The sequence below is a fragment of the Rhipicephalus microplus genome, unplaced genomic scaffold (genome assembly GCF_043290135.1).
Source record: "Rhipicephalus microplus isolate Deutch F79 unplaced genomic scaffold, USDA_Rmic scaffold_394, whole genome shotgun sequence".
Taxonomy (NCBI): Eukaryota; Metazoa; Arthropoda; class Arachnida; order Ixodida; family Ixodidae; genus Rhipicephalus; species Rhipicephalus microplus.
Window position 1 is genome coordinate 75,001 of NW_027464958.1, and position 12,500 is coordinate 87,500.

The 12,500-nt window shown below is 60.8% G+C and overlaps 2 non-coding genes across 2 annotated transcripts; both read right to left on the reverse strand.

Moving 5' to 3' along the window:
- Positions 1-1,094: 1,094 nt before the first annotated feature.
- LOC142794283 (5.8S ribosomal RNA) lies at positions 1,095-1,247 on the reverse strand. Its single transcript, XR_012892221.1, has one exon. It is a non-coding gene; the product is annotated as a 5.8S ribosomal RNA (ribosomal RNA).
- A 1,719-nt stretch (positions 1,248-2,966) lies between these two features.
- Positions 2,967-4,778, reverse strand: LOC142794274 (small subunit ribosomal RNA). Its single transcript, XR_012892212.1, has one exon. It is a non-coding gene; the product is annotated as a small subunit ribosomal RNA (ribosomal RNA).
- Positions 4,779-12,500: the final 7,722 nt, after the last annotated feature.

Genomic DNA, 12,500 nt, shown 5'->3' on the forward strand with positions numbered 1-12,500 from the left:
GTGCGCCCGCAACCCTGTACAGGGCCACTTCTTCACAAGGCTGGCAATCGGCTTCCCCGCTGCACGCGTGCGGCGCACAACCGGTGTGACGTGGAAGTGACGGGACACGTTCGTAAACCCATCGCGAACCGAGTACGACGCCCTACCAAGTGCGCCCGCAACCCTGTACAGGGTCACATCTTCACAAGGCTGGCAAGCGGCATTCCGCTGCGCGCGTGCGTCGTCCGAGCAGTTGCGTGATAAACGACCGTGTCGAAAGCCCAAACACCGCCGAGGCCAGTCGCCGCCGCCGCAAGGGCAGCCACGCAGCCTGGCGAGAGGCATCGTCTCGTGTAGCGTCGCCCCCGCCCCAACTGGAGTGGCCCAGTTTTTTGAACGGGACGGGAACTGCGAAGCACTTAGACCGACGGCGGACTACGACGAGAACGCCTTAAGCTTCGCCAACGTTTCGCCAACTCGTGCGGGAGACTTTTTCCGCTTCGCGGCAAGTCGTCGCGCCGTGCTCTCCGCATCAACCGCGTACGCAGCGAACCGCAAACGTCGGGCGCAGCCTCCTCACCTCCCTGCGCTTTGCGCGCGAACGTTCCCTGTTCGCGCGGCAAAGCCTGGAGGAGGCACGGCCCCGCAGCGTGTTCGAGCGCCCGGTCTACGGGACACCCTGCTTACTTCGAGGGCAACAAGCGCAACGCAAGGCTGCGATCTCGCGCACTTTGCGCACGGCTGGAGAAGCTTTGCTGGCCGGCTTTCGCTCCTCGTGTTTACCGTGCGTTAAAGTTGCGCGTCCGTGGCTCTCGCAGCTCTTGCGCGCCCGGTCGCAGAGAGGAGTACGCAACCTCGACCGCACTTTCCCTGCAGGCTTCCTTCCGACTCGAAGTCCTGCGGCGGTCTCAACGAGGTGCCACATCCTCAATGCAGTCGGTCGCCCCCGTTTCGGTTGGGCTCTGGCACGACGGTCGCCACCGTCTCGCCCTTGAGTGGCCGCTGTTGGCGCTCGCTGTGAGGTGTTCAGCGTGCTGTCCGTGTTGCCGACGCGGTCAAAACGAGTCGACGGCTCACGTTCCCTTGTGCGCCGAAGGCTCTCTTGATATGTGATCCGACCCTCAGACAGACGAAGCCAAGGGAAGACCCAAGGCCGCAATGTGCGTTCAAAGAATCAGTGCTCAGTGTGTCCTGCAATTCACACCAAGTCTCGCAGCTGGCTGCGTTCTTCATCGACCCGAGAACCGAGTGATCCACCGCTTAGAGTCGTGAAAAAGTGTTTGTTCAATTCCGTACAGTCAAAACCAAACGTTTCTGGCACTCGGCCAAACAGTGGCCAAGAAGGGCGCTTTTCAGCGCACGCTTGGACTCCAAAACTCTGCCGCGCCTTTTTCGGCTGCCGCAAATCGAGCAAACGGTGTGTTTCGGACGGCGTTTCGCTTCCGCTACTTGCGAGTGCTTTCGTGGTCCACCCCTCTATAAATACTCGGGAGGCGTCGAAGCCGGTTCTCCAAGCCGGACCCGTAGGTATCGTTGTGTGCTCGCTCTCATTGGCCCGCCTAACCAGAAAATGCCTGCGGTACACCCATTTGGATAAGAGTGCACGCAGATGCGGGCCTCGACGGCTACACATTTCCTCGGGCGGCCGCCTCCCGGCCTCCGTGGAGCGCGGGATGCACGGTCCCATCGACAAGCCTCTCCCGTTTTTACCGTGGCGTCGCGGTTCACCACGGCGGGCGGGTCGGTCTCCTCCGCATAAAAAGGGGGACCCCCGCTTTTTGTTCCACGAAATCGCACAAGCTTTTTTCGCATCCACGGTTTGCCACCGCACACCAAAATGCCGATCCGGCTGCCTACTTTAGCCAACAGGTGGAGCCAGGCGCGCCGTACTTGCGCGGCACTTCCCACGTCCACCGAAGTCGGTGCCAAGGACCACTTTCGGCGCCGGAGCCGCGTACGAGCCTACTCGAGGCGGAAGAACGAAGCCAGCAAGGGCCTGGCCGCAAGTGCGTTCAATTGTCGGGACGTCCAAGTCCCTCGTTCTTCCGTGCTTCCTCTTTCGGCAAGTCGTTGCGGCACCTTCCCAAAGCGCGCAGACCCGCTAATCGCGACGAGCGCGACGTGGCCGTGCCGCCTTTCCCTCGGCAGCAAGCAAAACGCCTGGCAACGTCGACGCTCCCCTAACCGCGATCTCGCACCGTGTTTCGTGTGGCGAATTCAAAAGCCGGCCGGCGCTGCTGCAACCATTACGGTCGGTACGCATACGCCGCGGAGGGCGGGACGGTCATCGGAGCGTGCGGTTCCTCCATCGAGTACTGCGCACCTCGGCCGTCGCATCGCCGTGCCATGACCGGCCGCGCGTCAACGCGAACCGGTGCCAGCGAGATCCCTCGCCTGCAAGAACCGACCGGCAGCCTCCGTCACCCGAGGACGCGGAGGCGCTTGCCGCGGACGGCGGGACGGTATGCACTGGTGCACAGCGGACCCGTCACATCGCCAGTTCCTTGACCGACCGCCGACGCTTGTGCCGTTCCTCTCGTACTTGGCAGTCGCCGCGCGATTGTCGGGTCTCGTTCTTGCACGCTCGAACGGTCGGGAGGGCACTCGGCTGGCGTTTCGGGAACGCGCAGCCTCGCCTTCTACCGACGTAACCACGACTCGCCGTTCGCGCTCCGCCGCTCCTGTTTACAGTACTAGGCGGTCCCGCAGCGGTCGGGTCGCGCATTTCGAGCGCTTCGAGCCACGGTGCAGTGGCGGGTCGAAAGCCGACCTATGAGTGCGTTGCGCCGTTTGTACCCGCGTCCGCCACCTGGCCGACCGTCCAAGGTCGCGGTGTTGGCGTCCGCTGGGCGCAACAATTTGTCACGGGGTGCCGCTCCACATTCAGGCAGCCCCGTGGGGAAAAGCCGACCCCGCGTCCAAACGGGGTCAGCGGCAGAAAGTGTCGGGCGCAGACGCAGCTGAGGCGCTCACCCTTCACAATCCGTTAATGATCCTTCCGCAGGTTCACCTACGGAAACCTTGTTACGACTTTTACTTCCTCTAAATGATCAAGTTTGGTCATCTTTCCAACAGACCGGCGCAACCGAAAGGCCGCGCCGGACATCGGTCCGAAGACCTCACTAAATCATTCAATCGGTAGTAGCGACGGGCGGTGTGTACAAAGGGCAGGGACGTAATCAACGCGAGCTTATGACTCGCGCTTACTGGGAATTCCTCGTTCAAGGGGAACAATTGCAAGCCCCTATCCCAATCACGAAAGAAGTTCCACGGGTTACCCAGTCTTTTCAGACAGGGATAAAGACACGCTGCTTCCTTCAGTGTAGCGCGCGTGCGGCCCCGGACATCTAAGGGCATCACAGACCTGTTATTGCTCTGTTTCGTGCGGCTAGGAGCCGCTTGTCCCTCTAAGAAGGTTGTAAGGTGCTGGGAACCCCGCACCTATTTAATAGGCTAGAGTCTCGTTCGTTATCGGAATTAACCAGACAAATCGCTCCACCAACTAAGAACGGCCATGCACCACCATCCACCGAATCAAGAAAGAGCTCTCAATCTGTCAATCCTCCCAGTGTCCGGGCCGGGTAAGTTTTCCCGTGTTGAGTCAAATTAAGCCGCAGGCTCCACTCTTGGTGGTGCCCTTCCGTCAATTCCTTTAAGTTTCAGCTTTGCAACCATACTTCCCCCGGAACCCAAATACTTTGGTTTCCCGGAAGCTGCCCGCCGAGTCATTTGAGTAACTCAGGCGGATCGCTGGTTGGCATCGTTTATGGTCAGAACTAGGGCGGTATCTGATCGCCTTCGAACCTCTGACTTTCGTTCTTGATCAATGAAAACATTCTTGGCAAATGCTTTCGCAGTAGTTCGTCTTGCGACGGTCCAAGAATTTCACCTCTAGCGCCGCAATACGAATGCCCCCGTCCGTCCCTCTTAATCATTACCTCGTATTCCAAAAACCAACAGAACAGAAACGAGGTCTTCTATTATTCCATGCAAGTTTATTCAGGCGACTCGCCTGCGTTGAGCACTCTAATTTTTTCAAAGTAAAAGCACCGGCCATCTCGAGGCACACAATGAAGTGCACCAAGAAAGAACCGGCATGATGTTCAGTCCGAGCCGTCGCATCGGGTAGATGCACTACTCGTCTGGAACTGAGATCCAACTACGAGCTTTTTAACCGCAGCAGCTTTAGTATACGCTATTGGAGCTGGAATTACCGCGGCTGCTGGCACCAGACTTGCCCTCCAATTGATCCTCGTTAAAGGATTTAGAGTGTACTCATTTCAATTACGGGGCCTCAAAAGAGTCCCGTATTGTTATTTTTCGTCACTACCTCCCCGTGCCGGGAGTGGGTAATTTGCGCGCCTGCTGCCTTCCTTGGATGTGGTAGCCGTTTCTCAGGCTCCCTCTCCGGAATCGAACCCTGATTCTCCGTTACCCGTAACAACCATGGTAAGCAAGTAACCTACCATCGAAAGTTGATAAGGCAGACACTTGAAAGAAACGTCGCCGGCTCGTGGCCATGCGATCAGCACAAAGTTATCCAGAGTCACCACACAATACGGGCCGAAACCCGATCGATCTTGGTCTAATAAAAGCACCCGTTACCCAAAGGGCTCCAGGCTCACTGCATGTATTAGCTCTAGAATTGCCACAGTTATCCAAGTAGGAAGAAACGATCTAAGGAACCATAACTGATTTAATGAGCCATTCGCGGTTTCGCCTTATTTCGGCATGTACTTAGACATGCATGGCTTAATCTTTGAGACAAGCATATGATTACTGGCAGGATCAACCAGGTAATCGTTCGACTGCGCGTCCGTCCTCGCCCTCGGCGGGCCGGACGCAGTCTGTGTGCGGCGGAGGCCACCTTCAGGCGCCCCAACACGCTTATTTTGCACTCCGAGATGACGGCGTTCGAGCTCGCTACGGCACAACCTTCCCGAAAGACGAGTGGGAGCCGTGCGGCAAGAAGCACGTTCATGCTCGCTCTTTTTCGTTGCATCGACTCGGTCGCGCCGTGCGGGTTGCCCAAGCCCGCTGCACTGTCGGTGGACCGGCCGGAACTAGCAACGGAGCCGAGACTGCAAAGCCGCCAGACGACGGGTCACGCCCGCGTCTTCGGCGCTTTCGCATCTGAATCGCCCGAGGACGACACGGAACACACCTCGATATCGTGGTAAAACGGCACCGTCCGACAACCAGCCCCTAACGCATCAAGCGGATGAGGCTGCAGACGACTGCCGTGGATTCCCCTGGAGCAGACCCGAGGACACGCTTGACGAGGCCGAAGCCCGCCGCATATCAGACACCCGGTCGCTTTCGCGTACGCCGCTCACGAGAACCCCCACATAATAGCAGCGATAAGTACCCAGACCTCCTTGGGCCCTAATACGAGCGTACTCGAGAAAATTTCACCGCGGGTGTGCCCCGAAACGTGTGGCATGTTGAGCGTGCCACAAGTCTACGTCGCTCTCAAACCCGCCGAGGTCGTAGAATTTGCGACCCTACTCACGAAATTCCCACCGAGGATACGGCCGCAAACGTACCGCACCTTGGGTAGGCCACGAGTTTGTGCAACACTACGCTGACGGCACAGCACCGAGGTCGTGCGCGCACGCACGGGAAAATTCCGCCGCGGTTTCTGCCGAAAACGTGAGGCACCACGACTCTCCGCAAGTTCGCGTCGACTGCGAAAGACCGAAGTCGTGAACGACGTGTCCGCTACTCGCCGCCGACACGCTGGACACCAAACGTACAACGACTCGACGGCGTCGTAGAGGCCCACGACGCGGTTTTCCTTAACGACGTCTCGGCGTGGCACCGACAGGTTAGAACGGCCGACCAACGTTCCCTGTCCGCCGTTCGGCTCAGTCGAAGGGCTCGGCGACTTCGGCAACGCTGCGAAGCCGCACGGTGACGCACGCCATGTCCCCATTTTTTTTTTTCTTTCTGCGTCTGCCGGGGTGCCCCTATAATAGCAGCGATAAGCACCCAGACCGCCGTGGGTCGCTCGCCCCGGCTGACGTGGTTTTTCGTACTCCTGCGGCGGTCGCCGTCAAGCACGTCCAAATACGCTACTTTCGTGGGCGCATTCACGCTCTTTCGCTTCGCCGGAGTGCCAGCACTCACTCTGCCAAAAACGGCGAACATCCGAGCGGCGGTTCCCACTTTTGCGTCGGCGTCGCAAACCCCGCCCCGGCAGACGAGGTTTGCCGTACTCGTGCGACGGTGGCCGGCGGGCACGTCGAAAGACGCCGATATCGTGCGCGAATTGGCGCACCTTGGCTTCACCGGAGTGCCGCCACTGACTCCTCCAAAAACGGCGAAGATCCGAGCGGCGCTTCCCACTTTCGCATCGGCGTCCCGAACTCCGCCCCGGCTGACGCGGTTTACCGTACTCGTGCGACGGTCGCCGGCGAGCACGTGGAAAGACGCCGATATCGTGCCCGAATCGGCTCCGTTCGGCTTCGCCGGAGTGCCAGCACTGGCTCGGCGAAAGACGACGAACATCCGAGCGACGGTTCTCACTATTGCGTACGCGTCGCAAACCCCGCCCCGGCAGACGCACTTTGCCGTACTCGTGCGACGGTCGCCGGCGAGCACGTAGAAAGACGCCGATATCGTGCCGGAATCGGCCCCGTTTGGCTTCGCCGGAGTGCCAGCACTCACTCGGCCACAAACGGCGAACATCTGAGCGGCGGTTCCCACTTAGCCGTCGGCGTCCCGAACTCCGCCCCGGCAGACGCGGTTGCCGAGCTCGTGCGACTAGCGACCGCGAAGCCGTCTCGCGACGCCGCTTTCGTGCGCGGCTCCCACTGCGACCTGGGTCACCCGAGGTCGACGAGCAAAAAAGAATGTCGAAAAAAATTTTTTTTTTTTTTTGCGTCTGCCGGGGTGCCCCTATAATAGCAGCGATAAGCACCCAGACCGCCATGGGTCGCTCGCCCCGGCTGACGTGGTTTTTCGTTTTCCAGCGGTGGTCGTCGTCAAGCACGTCCAAACACGCCACTTTCGTGGGCGCATTCGCGCTCTTTCGCTTCGCCGGAGTGCCAGCACTCACTCTGCCAAAAACGGCGAACATCCGAGCGGCGGTTCCCACTTTTGCGTCGGCGTCGCAAACCCCGCCCCGGCAGACGAGGTTTGCCGTACTCGTGCGACGGTGGCCGGCGGGCACGTCGAAAGACGCCGATATCGTGCGCGAATTGGCGCACCTTGGCTTCACCGGAGTGCCGCCACTGACTCCTCCAAAAACGGCGAAGATCCGAGCGGCGCTTCCCACTTTCGCATCGGCGTCCCGAACTCCGCCCCGGCTGACGCGGTTTACCGTACTCGTGCGACGGTCGCCGGCGAGCACGTGGAAAGACGCCGATATCGTGCCCGAATCGGCTCCGTTCGGCTTCGCCGGATTGCCAGCACTGGCTCGGCGAAAGACGACGAACATCCGAGCGACGGTTCTCACTATTGCGTACGCGTCGCAAACCCCGCCCCGGCAGACGCACTTTGCCGTACTCGTGCGACGGTCGCCGGCGAGCACGTAGAAAGACGCCGATATCGTGCCGGAATCGGCCCCGTTTGGCTTCGCCGGAGTGCCAGCACTCACTCGGCCACAAACGGCGAACATCCGAGCGGCGGTTCCCACTTAGCCGTCGGCGTCCCGAACTCCGCCCCGGCAGACGCGGTTGCCGAGCTCGTGCGACTAGCGACCGCGAAGCCGTCTCGCGACGCCGCTTTCGTGCGCGGCTCCCACTGCGACCTGGGTCACCCGAGGTCGACGAGCAAAAAAGAATGTCGAAAAAAATTTTTTTTTTTTTTTTGCGTCTGCCGGGGTGCCCCTATAATAGCAGCGATAAGCACCCAGACCGCCATGGGTCGCTCGCCCCGGCTGACGTGGTTTTTCGTTTTCCTGCGGTGGTCGTCGTCAAGCACGTCCAAACACGCCACTTTCGTGGGCGCATTCGCGCTCTTTCGCTTCGCCGGAGTGCCAGCACTCACTCTGCCAAAAACGGCGAACATCCTAGTGGCGGTTCCCACTTTTGCGTCGGCGTCGCCAACCCCGCCCCGGCATACGCGGTTTGCCGTACTCGTGCGGCGGTGGCCGGCGGGCACGTCGAAAGACACCGATATCGTGCGCGAGTCGATGCTTCTTGGTCTCGCAGGAGGGCCGCCACTCACTCCTGCAAAAACGGCGAAGATCCGAGCGGCGCTTCCCACTTTTTCGTCGGCGTCGCAAACCTCGCCCCGGCAGACGCGCTTTGCCGTACTCGTGCGACGGTCGCCGGCGAGCACGTCGAAATACGCCGATATCGTGCCCGAATCGGCCCCGTTTCGCTTCGCCGGAGTGCCAGCACTCGCTCGGCCAAAGACGACGAACATCCGAGCGACGGTTCCCACTATTGCGTACGCGTCGCGAACCCCGCCCCGGCAGACGCGGTTTGCCGTACTCGTGCGGCGGTGGCCGGCGGGCACGTCGAAAGACGCCGATATCGTGCACGAATTGGCGCTCCTTGGCTTCACCGGAGTGCCAGCACTCACTCGGCCAAAAACGGCGAACATCCGAGCAGCGGTACCCACTTAGCCGTCGGCATCCCGAACTCCGCGCCGGCTGACGCGGTTGCCGAGCTCGTGCGACTAGCGACCGCGAACGCGTCTCGCGACGCCGCTTTCGTGCGCGGCTCCCATTGCGACCTGGGTTACCCGAGCTCGACCAGCAAAAAAGAAGGTCGAAAATTTTTTTTTTTTTTCTGCGTCTGCCGGGGTGCCCCTATAATAGCAGCGATAAGCACCCAGACCGCCGTGTGTCGCTCGCCCCGGCTGACGTGGTTTTTCGTACTCCTGCAGCGGTCGCCGTCACGCACGTCCAAATACGCCACTTTCGTGGGCGCATTCGCGCTCTTTCGCGTCGCCGGAGTGCCAGCACTCACTCTGCCAAAAACGGCCAACATCCGAGCGGCGGTTCCCACTTTTGCGTCGGCGTCGTAAACCCCGCCCCGGCAGACGCGGTTTGCCCTACTCGTGCGACGGTCGCCGGCGAGCGCGTCGAAAGACGCCGATATCGTGCGCTAATTGGCGCTCCCTGGCTTCTCCGGAGTGCCGCCACTCACTCCTCCAAAAACGGCGAAGATCCGAGCGGCGTTCTCCACTTTCGCATCGGCGTCCCGAACTCCGCCCGGGCTGACGCGGTTTACCGTACTCGTGCGACGGTCGCCGGCGGGCACGTCGAAAGACGCCGATATCGTGCCGTAATCGGCCCCGTTTGGCTTCGCCCGTGTGCCAGCACTCACTCGGCCAAAAACGGCGAACATCCGAGCAGCGTTTCCCACTTTCGCATCGGCGTCCCGAAGCCCGCCCCGGCAGACGCGGTTTGCCCTACTCGAGCGACGGTCGCCGGCGATCACGTCGAAAGGCGCCGAATTCGTGCACGAATCGATGCTTCTTGGTCTCGCAGGAGGGCCGCCACTCACTCCTGCAAAAACGGCGAAGATCCGAGTTGCGCTTCCCACTTTTTCGTCGGCGTCCCGAACTACGCCCCGGCTGACGCGGTTTACCGTACTCGTGCGACGGTCGCCGGCGGGCACTTCAAAATACGCCGATTTCGTGGGCGCATTCACGCTGTTTCGCTTCCCCGGAGTGCCAACACTCACTCTGCCGAAAGCGGCGATCATCCGAGCGGCGGTTCCCACTTTTGCGTCGGCTTCGCAAACGGCGCCCCGGCAGACGCGCTCGTGCGACGTACTCGTGCGACGGTCGCCGGCGAGCACGTCGAAAGACGCCGATATCGTGCTCGAATCGACCCCGTTTCGCTTCGCCGGAGTGCTGCCAGTCACGGCGCAGAAAACGGCGAACAAGTGTTTTTTTTTTTTTTTTCCTAGAATTTGTGTTATAGAAGGCACATTTGATATCGGACGATAATTTTCAACTTTATCACGCGCACCGATTTTCGTGTAGAGGTTTGCAAGTTTATGGGAATTTCTCCACTTGGAATAATGCGATTTAGTAGTACTACGAGAACTTCATGGATGTACTCAAGGGTACGGGGCAAGTCAGTTACGTCAACACCTGCAGATTTTTTACACTTCAAACTGAAAATTGTTGGTTGTGAGTCCTCGTGTGATATTAAAGGCCGATTCGCTAACACATAGAACAAAGAAAGAAAGGAAGAAAAAACGCCCGCGCTCGCTCAAGAAACCTGGGTTCGCAACAAGTGGCAACAACAAGCAACCGAGCGAGTGCGCCAAAACCCGTGGCGGCCGAACAAACGCGAAGTCCCAACCGCGTCAGCCGGGGCGGCACGGGACAGGAAAAATCACTTCAGCCGGGGCGGCGGGGCACCGAATAAACCTCGTCACCTCGTCGCAGGATAAAAGAGGAAACAAAAAGTCTAAACAGCGTCTGCTGGAGCGAATGCGTAATAAAACAACAACAACAACAAAAAAAAAAAACACCCGCGCTCAAGAAGTCTGCAATCACCACAAAAGGCGACTGTGACCGAGCAGCGTCAGCCGGGGCCGTGCGGAAACGGAAAAACCGCGACTACCGGGGCGTCGAGGCACCGAAAAATCCACTTCAGCCGCGGCGAAAAAAAAAAACAAAAAGAAAGACGGAGGGGGGGGGGGGAACCACGTCTGCCGGGGCGAAGGAAAAAAAAAAAACGCGTCTGCCGGGGCGAGCCCGGGTGCGGCACCACCGGGAAAACTGTGGCAAACAGACATGGCGATCGAGTGAGTGGGCCGCCAGCCAGGCTCAGCCAAAAAGTGCAAAGTCCGAACTGCGTCAGCCGGGGCGGCAAAAACCACGTCAGCCGGGGCGGCGCAAAAAACCGCGTCTGCCGGGGCGGCACGAAACCGCGTCAGCCGGGGCGGCGCGAAAACTGCGTCAGCCGGGGCGAAAGAAAAAAAAAAAAAAAACGCGTCTGCCGGGGCGAGCCCGGGTGCGGCACCACCGGGAAAACTGTGGCAAACAGACATGGCGATCGAGTGAGTGGGCCGCCAGCCAGGCACAGCCGAAAAGTGCAAAGTCCGAACCGTGTCAGCCGGGGCGGCAAAAAACCGCGTCAGCCGGGGCGGCGCAAAAAACCGCGTCTGCCGGGGCGGCACGAAACCGCGTCTGCCGGGGCGGCGCGAAAACTGCGTCAGCCGGGGCGAAAGAAAAAAAAAAACGCGTCTGCCGGGGCGAGCCCGGGTGCGGCACCACCGGGAAAACTGTGGCAAACAGACATGGCGATCGAGTGAGTGGGCCGCCAGCAAGGCTCAGCCAAAAAGTGCTAAGTCCGAACTGCGTCAGCTGGGGCGGCAAAAAACCGCGTCTGCCGGGGCGGCACGAAACCGCGTCAGCCGGGGCGGCGCGAAAACCGCGTCTGCCGGGGCGGCACGAAACCGCGTCAGCCGGGGCGGCGCGAAAACTGCGTCAGCCGGGGCGAGCCCGGGTGCGGCACCACCGGGAAAACTGTGGCAAACAGACATGGCGATCGAGTGAGTGGGCCGCCAGCCAGGCACAGCCGAAAAGTGCTAAGTCCGAACTGCGTCAGCCGGGGCGGCAAAAACCGCGTCAGCCGGGGCGGCGCGAAAACCGCGTCTGCCGGGGCGGCACGAAACCGCGTCAGCCGGGGCGGCGCGAAAACTGCGTCAGCCGGGGCGAGCCCGGGTGCGGCACCACCGGGAAAACTGTGGCTAACAGACATGGCGATCGAGTGAGTGGGCCACCAGCCAGGCTCAGCCAAAAAGTGCTAAGTCCGAACTGCGTCAGCCGGGGCGGCAAAAACCGCGTCAGCCGGGGCGGCGCAAAAAACCGCGTCTGCCGGGGCGGCACGAAACCGCGTCAGCCGGGGCGGCGCGAAAACTGCGTCAGCCGGGGCGAAAGAAAAAAAAAAAAACGCGTCTGCCGGGGCGAGCCCGGGTGCGGCACCACCGGGAAAACTGTGGCAAACAGACATGGCGATCGAGTGAGTGGGCCGCCAGCCAGGCACAGCCGAAAAGTGCCAAGTCCGAACTGCGTCAGCCGGGGCGGCAAAAAACCGCGTCAGCCGGGGCGGCGCAAAAAACCGCGTCTGCCGGGGCGGCACGAAACCGCGTCAGCCGGGGCGGCGCGAAAACTGCGTCAGCCGGGGCGAGCCCGGGTGCGGCACCACCGGGAAAACTGTGGCAAACAGACATGGCGATCGAGTGAGTGGGCCGCCAGCCAGGCTCAGCCAAAAAGTGCCAAGTCCGAACTGCGTCAGCCGGGGCGGCGCAAAAAACCGCGTCTGCCGGGGCGGCGCGAAAACCGCGTCTGCCGGGGCGGCGCGAAAACTGCGTCAGCCGGGGCGAAAGAAAAAAAAAACGCGTCTGCCGGGGCGAGCCCGGGTGCGGCACCACCGGGAAAACTGTGGCAAACAGACATGGCGATCGAGTGAGTGGGCCGCCAGCAAGGCTCAGCCAAAAAGTGCCAAGTCCGAACTGCGTCAGCCGGGGCGGCAAAAAACCGCGTCTGCCGGGGCGGCACGAAACCGCGTCAGCCGGGGCGGCGCGAAAACCGCGTCTGCCGGG